This window comes from Cibotium barometz, chromosome 9, assembly GCF_041138505.1.
Source record: "Cibotium barometz isolate CiBa-2024 chromosome 9, ASM4113850v1, whole genome shotgun sequence".
Classification (NCBI taxonomy): Eukaryota; Viridiplantae; Streptophyta; class Polypodiopsida; order Cyatheales; family Cibotiaceae; genus Cibotium; species Cibotium barometz.
In genome coordinates this window covers 39,329,309-39,344,953 of record NC_141054.1, presented here as the reverse complement: position 1 = coordinate 39,344,953, position 15,645 = coordinate 39,329,309, and positions in this window count along the sequence as shown.

The following is a 15,645-nucleotide window of genomic DNA, read 5'->3' as shown; positions in this document are numbered from 1 at the left end:
GATCTCAGAAGGAGTGAGCTGGAATGATAGCGAGAAGTAAGCTTAAGGAAACAAGAGCTCGATACTCAAAGGGAGAGAGCTGAGCAAAAGGAAACGGGAAGTTTAAACCCACTGCAATCACTAGGTAAGGAGCGAGAATTGGTTATGGGAAGAAGTGAGGGGGATAAATTCCAAACTTGGAACCCATAAATGAGGAATCCGAAGCGAAGGAAGGTTTTACAACCATAGAAGAGGAGGATAACCTAGCAAGAGTGGCGGGGCAAAGTAGAGGACCATCTGTACACCAAAAAGGATATTGAGCAAATGATCAATCACCCTACATTCCTACAAAACATGGAACTTCTGATTCTGCAAAGACGTACGGAGGCGACTAATGATGAGCCACTCGAAGACGTACGGAGGCGACTAATGATGAGCCACTCGAAGGTACAGCGGCGGCAGGACCATCCCATGGACCAAAAATACCTAGAAGAGCCAATACAGGAAGGGGATGAGGTCTAGGAAGGGGGGGAGCAATTCCTCAAGGGCCAAGGATGGATCCGACCATGGACCTTAATGTAGCCACAAGGATAGACCTGCTAAATATGGTGGCAGAGATGGGCCGAGGAATGGTCAGAGAACTAGGCACTGCTCTAGAATCTCGACCCTCCTAGATGAAACCACATATCATTTCCAAACTCATCTAAAAATTCTCTGGGGATGGAGATCCTATCCCCAACACGTAGAGATTTTTGAATCCACATGTGAAACTCGCAAGCCTATCAGTGATGTGACAATCATTCATGCCTTCTCACTGACCTTGGAAGGAAAAGCTCATCAGTGGTTTTGAACCCTCAAGCCTAAGGATAAGGTTAACTTCACAAGACTCAAGAACGTTTTTGTGCCCAGTTTTGCCCGAAGTGGTGATAGATGGAGCCCTGTGGCACAGCTACATCTATCCTTCACTTTGAACTTGCAGGTGGCTATTGTTAGAAGCTCATGGACATATGGGTCATAAACATGTGCAGACATTGTTGGCCATCCCGAGACCCTATGAACATGATCAAAGTGAATCCACATTTCTTGGAGATTCCCACCAAGCCACATACGTTTGACCAAATCTAATCCACCCCTGGACACTTTGTTGATATTTTGAACATATGGGGTTGGTGCTTTTCACCTAATTGACCAGGGAATAAAATACTCTAGATGTACGGGTACCTGAATTTGCTCTTGATGTCAAGAATAGCCTCTAGACCTTTTGTGGTTATGCTCTTTGATCTCTTAGCATATTCCAAGCTTGTGTCGATCCTCCGCTTATTTGAGAGTGGGGTAACAGTATCAAGCATGTTAGGAAATTGATCATCCCCTATCTCTGAGGTTTGTGTATTGCTCTCTCCCATTAACTTGTCCACAATCACCTCCTAAGCCACACATGTTTCCAATTGCTTTGTAGTGAGATGAAAGGGTTTTGACAAGCACGACTATGTAGTATGTCCCCAATCTCACGCTCGTTGGATCGACATGGACCTTCCTCATAAGGATGTTTATGAAATCTGAGGTGTATTACACATCTGCTACTACATTCATGATCCCTTGGAATGTAGTAATATATCATTGCAGCATAAGTGGAAACACACTCCGGCATCTGACCATAATGTGCACATGCAATGTTCCCAAATTTGGCACTTATCAATCCTACTGGGCAACTTCGATGCAAACGGCCTTTCCATTGTGTCTCATTATTAAACCATAACCTAGAGTAGTAAGGGCAATCAATATTAACAAAGCCCAAATGACCAAAGCATCTACTAAAGTGCACAACACCAGCAAAAAAATCACTAATGCAAGTAACATACTCTGTCCATCATTTTTTTCTCCATACTAGACATTTGGGCCCTTCCACCACATGGTGGAAGCTCGTAAGCAATCTAGCCATCATACCACTTAGGAAGCTCATCTACCTTAGTGATTTTTTTGACACTTAACAGAGAAGCATGTAGACAACTGTTCAAAGGGAGTCCCCTAATCATGTCGAGACACTCCTCATTCTCCATTCCATAGGGTTGCCATAGATAGGTGAGGCCTTTGAGCCCCATGCCATAGCCGCTTCGGGTTGGAGGGATACGACTATTTTAGGGGAGTGGCAGAGGCATCTAACTGGTAGAAATGGCTGGCATCATGATCAAGCAAGAACCCTTCTTCATCGTCATTTAGAATCCATGGCTCAAGCTTCACTTGAACACCAGAGTGAGACAATGGCCTTAATGAGAGTGTAGCGCTTTGCAATTCAAAGTGTTCCGTCAAGGTAGAGAGTTTCAGCTCAACTCTTCTTTCATGAAAAACAAGAACCAATTTTCGGCCAGCAGGCCAGATGGACAAAAGATTGTGATATGTCTCCTCATTGCAGTGCAGGCCGAGCAACCCCTGGTTGGGCAACAAGAAGGAACTATTGGCAAATAACAAGAAGTATCTATTGGCAAATATGGCTGATGGCCTCTAATAGACGAAATATAGAAATATTAAATGTGGGGCACCTCCTTATGTGCCCATCTCAAATTTTGATTTATTTTATTCAACATGACATAGTTTTGGGAGAGGTAATTTACTAATTAAAATAATTCATATAACAATTTAACCATTCAAATATATTAAACACATTTTAAATAAGTATTTAATAAATATACTCTTGAATTGTAATATTGGCATGAAAGATTTATATAAAAATATAAATTATGTAATAAAAAAAAAAAGATCTATATAAATGAATGCTCAACTTTATATTCTATGTATATATTCTAATACAAGAAAAAAAAGGAAAAGGCTATACAGAGCACATAAAAATATTCAAGCATGATTAGGGATCATGTTATTCGAACTCAACGTGGGGCATTACCCAATAAAAATAATCAATGGTTCTTAACACCTAAAGGTCATTAATTAAGGTGTAAATGCTGACATTACTTCTAATTAATAAAGCTCTAACTCTCAATATCTTTCTCTCACTCTCACTCTCACTGACTGTCATTTCTTTCTCTTGCATTCTCAAGATTAGTCCCCCAACTTAATATAAGTGTTGTATATTTTAGATCCCCAACTCTCATGCCACATGAAAAATAAATATTTAGCACAATGAATGCATATGGCTAATGTACAAATAAGAAGTCTCTCACTAAAAAGGGACATCTTACTAAATGTCTAATTTTGAGAATGCAACACAGTTAGACATAAGTTTGTTTTGGAAAATTATCTATATAATATTTTTTTAAATATGATTTATTCCACTGAGATGATAACTTTATAGTCCCTAACAACATTATCTTTTTATCCATATGTCGAGCCTATATCATATCCTCTATTGCATATGTATGCGGGTGGTCAAGTGTTATTTACCATCCAATATACAAGTTAGAAAAAGTTTAATTTTGTTATTTTGTAGACTCTTATTATGCCTATTATTTTGTTAAAAATATGTAGACTCTTATTATGTCTAGTATTAGAGTACACAATTATTACAAACTTGTTTCTATTACAAAGTTAAATTCATCAAGATTCTCTTTGGTAAATTTCTAATTTTATTAAAATAAAAAAACATGTTTAAATATTAAACAAAATATATTAGAGGCTAAAAATGATATTTATCATCTTATTATTGTTTATACATCTTACCCTTTCACAAATTTCTTGATCTTTTTCTTGTTATAGTTACACCTACATCATTGAATATAGAACCAATTTAATGTCAAGGAAATAATGATATTTTACCCATATTTTTAACCCTACACCCTTAACGTTGCCTCTACCCATCCTCGCCTTGTCTCTTTTTGCCTTGCTGAGATCGTCATGCACACCCTTAGCGCAAATGAAGGGCCGAGGTGCTAGAGCATCCAAACCCCCCACCAAGTAGGTATCACTCTCTCTCTCTCTCTCTCTCTCTCTCTCTCACACACACACACACACACACACACGCGCACACACCCACACACACACACACACACACACACACACACACATCACATACACAAAATTGTTCGTAATTTTTTTTGAACAATTTTGTGAGTGTGTTATGTGGGTGTGTGTGTGTGTGTGTGTGAGAGCGAGAGAGAGAGAGAGAGAGAGAGAGAGAGAGAGAGAGAGAGAGAGAGAGAGAGAGAGAGAGAGACCATTAGGTCATTAGGTTGAAATGCTTGCCCTAATTTTATAAATTTAAAAAAACTTCCTACAAGAGGCTGTGTTGGTGCAGCGAGAGCATGCAGTTTTTTTATATGGTGATTGTTAACCCATTCCTAGGGTTAACATGAGCTACTACCATTATCTTACATTTAGGAGTCAAGGTAGACACACCAAAAGGTCATACATTCAAGATATGAAACAATGGTGTCCAAAGCTATAACTTGGACGTGCATTTGTAATGGTATGACAGAGTATTTATGGCACTTCCTCCTTCAAGAGCGTGTGGTAGTAAGTTAGGATGAAGTCCTAAGTGATGTACTTCATGGATATATTATGAGAGTAGTCATTGAAATAGCATTAGGCCTCTTATGAGCCTAAAGAGTCCGGCCACTATTTAAGTGAGTGTGAACACTTTAGGCTCTTTAGGCCTCTTATGAGCCTAAAGAGCCCGGCCACTGTTTAAGTGAGTGTGAACACTTATGGCCATTTAGATAAGTGAATTTTTATCATAATACAATATACTCTCCCATTGTGGAATAGAGTCTTGCTCTTGCTAATCCTCTTGCTAATGTCTCTCTCTAATACATGCTAGTGAGTGTGTGTGAGTGATATGAGGTGAGGAGGGACGAGTATACGTAGTGCAACGTGGTGGTGTGACAACGCTCGTATTGGAGGCATAGTGGAATTGCTTCTCAAGGATTTGTAGAGCTTGGAGACCTCAAGGGTTATGAGCTCGGCCATTGGACACTTGGCGGTTCACTAGGTAATCTCTTGTTGATGTGTTTTAAGGAGGATTAGCATGAGACATAACTTTTTGGCACCCTCAGGGAGTCATCCTTTGGCTTTTTGCATTGTTTTTCTCTAATCTATTTATTACCCATTGCCCATTATCTTGATTAATGGTTTCCCATGAAAAAGATGTGGATTTGTGTAAAATAGCTCTCTTTTTTAATTTAGAAAGAATACTTTTTTTGCTTAATTTGTTGTTTTGGTTGTTGATAATGTTGTTTTTAATGTTCCTAGGGCTTGCACATAGAGTGTATTAGGTTTAGTTTGCATCCATTGCATCAAACAATGCAATAGAATGTAATTTTTAGTGATGTTAGCTCTCTTTAGAGTTAAACATAAACAGAAAAAGTCCAAAGGGTAGAAACTACTCAGGAAGTAGTTAATCGAACACTTCAATGTTTCTATTATCGTGGACAGCACAAGGTGCTTGATTGCATAGTTTGGAATACTTCCATGCCCACAATTACTAACACCTTGCAACCCCTATGTGAATGCTGCTGTGGCATCGACCACATGTTCCAAGATTCCCCAAGGTGAGTTGCTTCACTATAACCTATCTCACAGAATACAACTCTAAACATATTAAGTGTACAAAATGGGCAATTGTCCATGGTACCCTTGCATGTGCTTATGCGATTGCAAGCCAAGGCACAAGAAACAGTTAAAAAGAACGCAAAAGATAACACTTCGAAATGGGTAGAAGAACATGCCTTAAAGTAGAAACCAAAATAGCAAACAAAAACTTCTAAACCCAAGAAAAACAAGGGGCAGCAGACTATCCAAACCAAAGCTGAAATAAAGGACATGGATAAAGAGCCTATGGAGGACATAACCCCAAAAGAGTCAAAAGCTACACATGATGCAGAAGCATCCATCTCAAGGGCTACCACACAAACCACAAAACCCATATGTGCGACACAGGATACAAAAGCCTAAAAGAAAATTTGATCTCGTTGCATGGGCAAACATAATGAAAACTTGACAATCCAAAGAAAGTCAAAAGATGAAACAAGTTCTAGTATGTCACTTAGTGAGGATGAAACAAGTTCTAATTCGTGACTAGTGCACTTAATAGACCAATCAAGAAGCATTGTACACATTGTCAGAGGACTGGGTGTGCCATTATACACGTTGGGTACTCTTGAAAAAGCTGAGAGCCAAAAAGAGGATGAAAGTGAATGTGAATATGAAACAAAAATGGAATTTGAAGGTAAAACACAAACTGAAACATCCATGGTTCCTCTTGAAGATTCTATCATGGTATGGTTAGATTCCCCTAAGGAAATGATGTTAAGCGCAAACGTGCATTGATTAGCCCTCGAGCTAGTCATAACATCATGACAATAGACACTTGAGTTCCACTGGGACAACCTAAACTCATCCCTACAGACAATGGTCTTGCAAGAGGAGCCAATGGACAAAACATTGAAGTTCCCAGTTACTTTAGCTATGCTACTCAAACAATCGATAGAGATGTGGAATTTACATTCCATGTTACCCTAGATTCCCTTGAGTATGATGTCGTCCTTAGTGGAACTTGGATACGTGACTCGTATTCAGTTGATGAATCTACGCAAAAACTCACCTTGAACACTCCTACAGGCATTGTACAATTGCTATTACGGGAGGAAGAGACCTTGGACAAGCTGGAACTTCCAACATAGCTTACTGATGAAAAGATCCCTAGGATTCTGGTTGGATTGAAACTTTCCAACAAAATCACCACAGCTCAAGCAGAGCTTTATCCAACATGAGAACACAATCTCATGACCCTCGAGTTATGGGATTTGTTAGGTCAATCAACACTCATGGCTCATCCTGAAAGAATCCCTCTATAGAAGACTTGAACATGCCATGTTTAGGGTACTTTTTGAACATAAAATATACATTGAGACTAACCCCCTTACTTGCAAGTTTTTTGTGGTTGGGTATGTGTTGGAAGCATATTTGATCTTGGGGCATAAATGGATTATTACCACCCAATCACCACTATGCTTTGCCAGTGATAAGATCATCATGATGGTCAACGACACAAAGTTGACAGTACCATACTACAAGGAAGAGGATCCAACCTTAATGGATTTCTATGATGTTGAATGCAAAAAGTTACAAGCCTCTTCCATGAAAACCCCTCTACACAATGACCTACCATCTTCATCAACAAAACGACCGACTCTGATAAAGCATGTACTCCTTCAAAGGTAGATGCCCAAACCTCGCAATCAATAGCTATTCCTGAAGAAGTTCCCCTTGCACAACCATCTATCTCTAACAAGGAACTCAAAGGAAAATCCCTGGAGCCTATGCCTCTTCATTCAACAAACCCCACCAAAGGAAACAATTGCATGCTTGAAAGCCTCATCATCGACAGCCAGTCCACAAGAGACTCTAGCCTCATCATCGTCAATAATGCACATGAGTCCCAAACCTGTAACCTCAACGCCAACCAATGTCAAGGAGGGCCCCAAACCTTCTGCATCAACATGTAATTTTACACATGATTAAAGTTATTTTTATCTTATAAACTATTGTTTCTCACAATTAGTGTAAACTTCATTATAAATGCATCAGAAATGATTCTGAGTGGCTGGGGGAGCAGTGCCAGAACAGTGCAAATTTTGAGCCTGCACTGCTGCTGTAGAGCCCAAATTCGCATTGTTCTGGCATAGCTTCCCCAGCCCTCCAGGAGCAATTCTGATGGATGACAACAAATAATGTATTTTTACACATGATTAAAGGTATTTTTATCTTATAAATTATTATTTTTTATAATTAATGTACTCAGCTTCATTACAGAAATAATCGTGAGTGGCTGGGAGAGCAGTGCCAGAACAGTGCAAATTTTGAGCCTACAGCGCCGCTGCAGAGCCTAAATTCGCATTGTTCTGGCATAGCTTCCCTAGTCCTCCAGGAGAAATTCTGATGCATTGGAAGACAAATAATATAATTTTACACATGATTAGATGCATCGGATGACAAATAATGTAATTTTACACATGATTAAAGGTGTTTTTATCTTATAAACTATTGTTTCTAATCACAATTAGTGTACTCAACTTCATTATAAATGCATCAGAAATGATCCTGATTGGCTAGGGGAGTAGTGCCAGAATAGTGCAAATTTTGAGCCTGCATCGCCGCTGCAGAGCCTAAATTTGCACTATTGTGGCATAGCTTCCCCAGTCCTCAAGGAGCAACTTTGATGCACTAGATGATAAACACTGTATTTTCACACATGATTAAAGGTGTTTTTATCTTGTAAACTACTGTTTCTCACAATTAGTGTGCTCGACTTCATTTATAAATGCATCAAAAATGATCCTAATTGGCTAGGGGAGAAGTGCCAGAACAGTGCGAATTTTGACCTACATCATTGCAGAGGTCAATTTGCACTGTTCTGGCACAGCTTCCTCAGTCCGGAATTTTGACCTACATCATTGCAGAGGTCAATTTGCACTGTTCTGGCACAGCTTCCTCAGTCCTCCAAGAGCATTTCTGATGCCTTGGGTGTGACAAACTGGCACATGATAGACACTCCATGTTAAACAAACATGATGACACCGAGACATTGTAAGAGAAACTTAAAATTTTAATTATTAGAAGGTTACAAATGAAAGCCAGATAGGCTTGTTACAAAGGGGGGTTTGAAACAAAAGAGTTGCTTCAAAAAGAAGGCTACATTTTTCTCCTTAGCTATCCTCCGAGCTTGGACAGATTGAATTTAGGAGAGTTAACACTAATACATCAGAACATGGAGATGGATGCTGACCCTACCTTAGTAATGGGCATACTTAGAGGTGATGTAATGAGCTGGCACTATAACTATACTAGTCTCTAGAATGGCTGTCACACAACCTGTCATCCCATTGGCTGCATATTACCCATGATCTCACCAACCATTCCAGTGGTGCAAGTGTGGGGCCTATCCCCCATGCGGGTCATCAGTGTCCACCGCCTCACTAGATGAGCTCGATATCTCAACATCCATAGTCAAGGAGATTATCCATATAAAGAAAGCAAAGTTCTTTTCACTGTACATGTGCTCGTGCAGAGAAAAAAATGGAGGAGAGCTTGTAGGGCACACACAGAGAGTTGAAGAAGTCGAAGAGCAAGGAGGAGGAGATGTAAAGTTGAGTAGAGGTAGAAAGGTGCTAACTTTCCTTATGTCGATGTTGATGATGATCACATAATTCAACATCTCTTGTCAACACAATCGTATATATGTTAACACGGCATACATCCCATGTCAACATGGCATATAATATTCTCCCATCATCCATGGCATCAATTATCAACATGGCATATAGGCCAAGACATTAGGGTTTTCCCTTGTAGACACTTGTTGAGTTTTTGTCTTTTGAAACACTAACGCCCTCACCTTTAAGAACTGTATGACTACAATCAATAGGAGCAAGCTTTCCATCTATCCAGCATGTGAAAACAAAAGTTACCTGAAAAAAATCCTTAGGTTAGAGCATCTAGCTTGCATTGTGACAACAATGCATCCATGATAGCAATGCTTCTGGAGGGGCATGGGTACATCCAACACGTAAAAGGCTGATCTCATCACCAACAGCTTGAAGAATAACATCAGGCACTGTACTAGGGTGAGCACCACATGGCACCCATGCGACCCATATCTTTGTACATTATGCATCCCACCCATCGTTAATGACCTGCTGTGCCTACCCTATTTTATTTCATGTCCAATGTCACCATAAAAAAACTGCCTACGAGAGGCTGCATTGGCATGGCCTTCTGCAGGCAGTTTTTTAATGGTGACGTTGGACATGATCACCATAATCTTCAAGAGGTGTGGTTAGGGGGTTTAGATGATAAGAATCCTACTCTCACTATAGCCCCAAGGTCTCCATAGTCAACACTATACTAGGGATTGCTTTACAAGGATCTCTAAACCTAGGAACCTCATAGGGAGACTAGTTGGTTCACCACCCATGGTTCACCACCCAACCATTGTTCCTCTAAACCTAGGAACCTCATAGGGGGACTGGTTGGTTCACCATAGGGGGACTAGTTGGTTCACCACCCAACCATTGTTCCTCTTGAAAGCCCCCACAAGCCTGAGGCTCTACCCACACCATCCTCTAACCTCACACAAGTCCTAGTGTTTCATACCACAAGGACCCACTGGGTGTGTAAATGCATCTACGATAGCAGTGCTCATTCCTCTTTTTATGCTTTTGGAGGGGCATGGGTACATCCAACACGTAAAAGATTGATCTCATCACCAACAATAGCTTGAAGAATAACATTAGGCATTGTACTAGGGTGAGCACTGTTAACAATCCTAAAATGGGATTGATCATGGTGAAAGACAATGATTAAGCAACATAATTAAGGTGGATTAAACCACACTAAGAACTCCATAAGAGAGAGAGAGAGAGATTGCACACTCAACACTTGATCTCTATTCTATTGCTGTTAGGGGTTAACTTTACCTAAGTTGGAATATCCGAATTCTATGTATGTGAATGATCCTTTTGGGTAGTTGCTTAGGAATTCGTGAGAAGGGAGAGATATGAAGAGATGTAGTTAGTTGATCATGGGAAGGCGCATAACGGATATTCAGAATTGTAGAAGATGAAGAAGCAAAAATGTAATCCCTTACATGATTATGACATGAATGAATTCTGATCATCTGTTCAGGATTATTCTGTGTAGCGGATTTTCTGCATGATGTTTTGTATTCCGTTTTACTGTTATGATTTTCTGCTAAAGGGAATGTCTTTGTGCTAGTGTTTGTTCTTTTATGAGATTTCCATTACCAAGTATCAGGCATTTAGTGCCCAGATACACATTGGCGATCCTGCGGTGTTCGCATACTCAGCATTGTCTTGTCTTTGTTGGGTATGGGGTTGTGTTGTGCTGTGCTGTTTGTGTCTCGCATGAATGTCAGGTAGGGAGAGGCAAACTAGTCCCATTCATTTCACGAGGGCACAAGCCAGGAAGCGCAGCTATGACAGGTCGGAAGCTTCTAGCAGTGGAAGCGGTGATGCTGCGGAAGGGCCACCTGTGGCAGTTACGTCGGTTTCTGCTGGCGTAATTGAGGGCCAATTGGCGCAGGCCGGCGTGGACGAGGCGGACGCTGTCGAGCATACAACACCACTTGCAGAAGGGCCGGGGCAGAATGTCGTTAGCCCGGAGCAAGCCCGGCGGCACTTGCATCAATTTGTTGGTGCCCTATTTCTGTCCAGACCGCCTGTTCGGAGTTAGAGACGGTTGCAATTTGATCCATTGAAAAATCCGCCACCAGCTAATCCACTACCAGGAGTTGTGAACATGGCTGCACCACCACCCAATCCAACGGTTAAGGCTGCCAAATTTAAGGCAAAGCCTAAGGAAGACCCAGACTGTCACGTGGCTCAATTCGAGACCCGATGGCAAGCCAGTGGGTACCCTGCCCATTTTGGAGATCCGGTGAAATTGCAGCAGTTTGCCGCAACCCTGGAGGGGGTAGCAATGAGTTGGTTTAGCCAATATGGCTTGGCCCACTTTGCAGATTTCAATGCTTTGAAGGATGCGTTTTTGGCCCGGTTCAGGAAGGAGAAAACTCCTACTGATATCGTCAAAAAGATCAAGGCCATGGAACAGAAGCATCTGTTAGTGGAGGATTATGCTCAGAAGTTTCGGGGATTGCCTGCCAGACTGCAGGGTAATGAAAGACCCTCGGATGAAATGCTTGCCAGTTACTTTGTCAAAGGATTGCGGAGGAACTTGAAGAGTGCTGTTGCAAATGTGGATATTGCCGGCGGCTTTGATAACCTCGTGACAGCTGCCTCTCGGGTGGAAAAGCGCCTGGGCATTCAGAAGGACAAACGGAAGGGCAGGAAGCAGGATGACTCAGAGTCGGATAGTTCGACTGAGTCAGACTCGGATAGTGAGGCCGAGTCGGCATGCTCATCTGATGAATCGGAGGATGAGAGGCATAGTGAGAAGAACAAGGCCTCAAGGAAGGCTAAGCAGAAAAAAGATAAAGCAAAACAGGTTAGGGAGGAGAAGGAGAAAAAGCTTCTTCACAAACTTAAAGCCTTAGGGTATGCAGCAGTCTTGCCCAAGGAGAAACAGTACTGCCATATCTGTGAGAAGGACGGCCATCTTACGAGTGCCTGTTGGTACAACCCCAACTACAGAGGCAAGGTGCCACCCAATGTGGTTCAGCGAGCACCACCTCAGCAAGTTGCAGAGGCTAATCCGGTGGTTCCGACCATTCCGCATGTTCCCTATAATAGGCCTCCAAGACCATATGCTCCAAGACCTAATTGGCAGGGGTAGCAAGGGTTTCAGAGGGGACCTCAGGGTGTGCCACTGTGTGATTACTGTGGAAAAGACGGGCATCGAATTGGTCCGGCCTGTGAATTATGGTGTAAGCATAGGGAGGAAAGAGGGAGACCTGTCATTCGATTCAATGAGGGGAATCGGGGTCAGGGACCTCCCCAGGACCAGCAGCAGCGACCTCCAGCTCAAGCAAATGCCATCCTGATAGAGATGGTGGGAGATAAAGCAGCAGGGGGCTAGCACGGGGGTTTCACATCTTCAGGGTGTGCCACAGCAGTTCCAAGTGCTGAAAGCTTCTAGCTCTGTTGATGCGCAGGGTGAGTGCTCCACGGGTATGCTCGTTGGGGATTGTAAGGGGCAAGATTTAGTGGATACTTTGGCTGTTACCCGTGCAAAGGGTAAGGGACCTATCAGTTGGGAGGACCAGGAGGTGGTTCGTAGAAAAGTTTCCAGTAAGGTTCAGAAACTCCAGCAGAAGCAGCTCCCGGTGGAACCGATGGAGCCACTGCTAAAGGCACAGTTGTCGGAGGAACCGATTCCAGCCCAGCCACTTTGTGATCCACCTCCAGGAAAGATTGCGGTGGTCCATTCCGATCCAGTTCCTAAGGTAACTGAAACAGTACCAGGCTCTGGGGATCTATTTGATGCACTAATGCATGCGCCTATTCAGATTTCCTTGGATCAGCTGTTAAGCATGGTACCGGCTTTCCGGGAACAGCTGTTGGGGAAGCTGCAGGAGCCCGTTCCAGCAAAGATGGTGGAGGATCAAGCCCCGTTTGTGGGAGTTTCTCAAGCTGAGTCCGCAGATGTGGATTTTCAAGTCCCAGTGATTAAGGTGGCATTCCATGGGCACAAGTTTGAAGAGGTTTTACTGGATGGGGGTTCCGGAGTCAATATTCTACCGGAGACCGTTTACCTCCGTATGAAGTTGGGAGCGTTAGCACCAGCACCTTTTCAAGTAAGGATGGCAGATCAGAGGCGACTTCAACCTTTGGGGATTCTCAAGAATCAATCTATTAAGGTGGGTGGTCTGTCGTTTCTTGTGAATTTTGTGGTGCTCCGGATGCAGGATAGTGGGTCTGCCTATGCCATGCTGCTAGGCCGCCCCTGGTTTAAAATTGCCCGAGTCAAGCAGGATTGGGAGGATAATACTGTGGTGATCAGGCAGGGCAAGAAGACAACTCGCTTATCCATGTTATCCAAAGTTCTCTTGAAGCAGGGGCAGAAGCCTTTATGTGCTCAGGGCATTCATTTGGCAAGTGATGTAGGTGAAGATGAGGAGGAGGCATATATGCAAGCAAATCCAACGGTAGTACCGGTCTTTGATGTAGATGTGGAAGCTATTGTCACCAGATATCAGAATACTGGACACCCTGTATCGGCAGTTCCGCAGAGTGTCGAGGGTGTGGAACAATCATCGGATGTTCCGACTGAAGACAGTGTGGTGCCCGAGCAAGAGATCCAGGTGGTACCAGGCCAGATCATGGAAGGCCAGACTTTTCAGAGGGCGGTGGAAGAAGCTTTAGCTGCCAAGGCTCAGCAGGTGCATTCTGTAACCGAGCAGGAAGCCATTATAGCAGCTGAACAGCAATATGAACGGCGTTTGCAGAAGTCCATCAGGGTGGAGGAAGATGAATTACAGGACATGAATTTAGGTACTGCATCCGATCCTAAGATGGTTCGAGTCAGTGTGCATGTTGAAGGTCAATTTAAGGAGGACTTGCAGAAACTGTTAGTGGAGTTTCGAGATGTATTTGCTTGGGAGTATTCTGATATGAAGGGCATTGATCCAGCTTTACATCAGCACCGCATCAATTTGAAGAATGATGCTGTTCCTGTTATCCAACAGCGGTATCGCATGAATCCAAATTTCGCCAAGCAGGTCAAGGAGGAGCTGGATAAGCTATTACGGGTAGGGTTTATCAAGCAGGTCAATGAGGTGACTTGGCTGTCTCCCATTGTGGTCGTGCCAAAGAAGAATGGCAAGATCAGGGTGTGTGTGGATTACAGGAAGTTGAATGCTGCCACAATTACTGACCCGTTTCCGTTACCGTTCTGTGATACCCTCCTTGATGCTGTGGCTGGTCATGAGATGTATAGTTTTTTGGATGGTTTCTCAGGGTATAATCAGATAAGGATGGCACCGGAGGATGTGGATAAGACGGCCTTTATCACTGATGGGGAGCATTTGCTTACACGGTGATGAGCTTTGGATTAAAGAATGGCCCACCATCATTTTCATTTGTGGCTCAGAAGGCATTTGAGCCATATCTGTTGGATTTTATGCGAGCCTTTCTTGATGATTTTAGTGTCTTTGGTAAAATGGCTTTGCACTTACAGCACCTCAGGCTCTGTTTGGAGCGCTGTCGGATGTTCCGCATAGCTCTTAATCCCTTCAAATGTGCTATTGCAGTAAGGCGTGGGATTCTCTTGGGCCATGTGGTGTCCCAGGAAGGCATCTTGATTGATGCTAAGAAGATTGAGGCCATCCAGAAGGCTTCCGCCACGTACTCTTAAGGAGACAAGCAGGTTTTTGGGGCAGGTTAAGTGGCATAGTAGGTTTTTGCGATATCTTTCAGATGTGTGTGCACCCCTTACTCATTTGACCAAGAAGGGAGTGGATTTTGTGTGGTCTCCAGTTCAAGAAAAGGCATTTCAAATTCTGAAGAAGATGTTGGCGGTGGCACCGATAGTGCAACCTCCTGATTGGGGGTTACCGTTTCATGTTTTTGTAGATGCTTCGGAGATTGCCATAGGGGCTGTCCTCATGCAGGAGAAGATTAAGGGCTGGTTTCGACCAGTGTACTATGCTAGCAAGATGTTGACAAGTGCTGAAAGGAATTATACCGTCACGGAGAGGGAAGCTTTGGGGATGGTGTATTCTCTTCACAAGTTCCGGCACTATCTGTTGAGCAATAAGGTGGTTTTCCATGTAGATCATCAGGCTTTATTGTATCTGGTAAAGAAACCACACTTGACGGGTAGGTTAGCTAGGTGGATGCTTCTACTCCAGGAGTTTGACTTTCTGATCATACATACCCCGGGAAAGGAGCATGCTGTAGCGGATTATTTGAGTAGGTTGGAGATTGGGGAAGTAGCTGTAGGGGTGGATGATCACTTACCTGATTCGGTTTTGTTTTCAGCTACTGTGGCGATATTGGATTCTTGGTATGATCAGATGTTGAGTTTCTTGACAGATGGCACCATGCCAGTGGAATTTTCCACTGATCAACGGAGAAAGCTGGTACTCAGGAGTAAACCTTTTTTGGTAATTGCAGGTGCTCTGTACAAGAGAGGGATAGATCAGATTATCCGTCGCTGTGTCCCAGAATTTGAGCAATCAGCAGTTCTGCAAGAGGCTCATGGTGGAATTGCAGGTGGGCATTTTTCTGGAGACATTACAGGTAA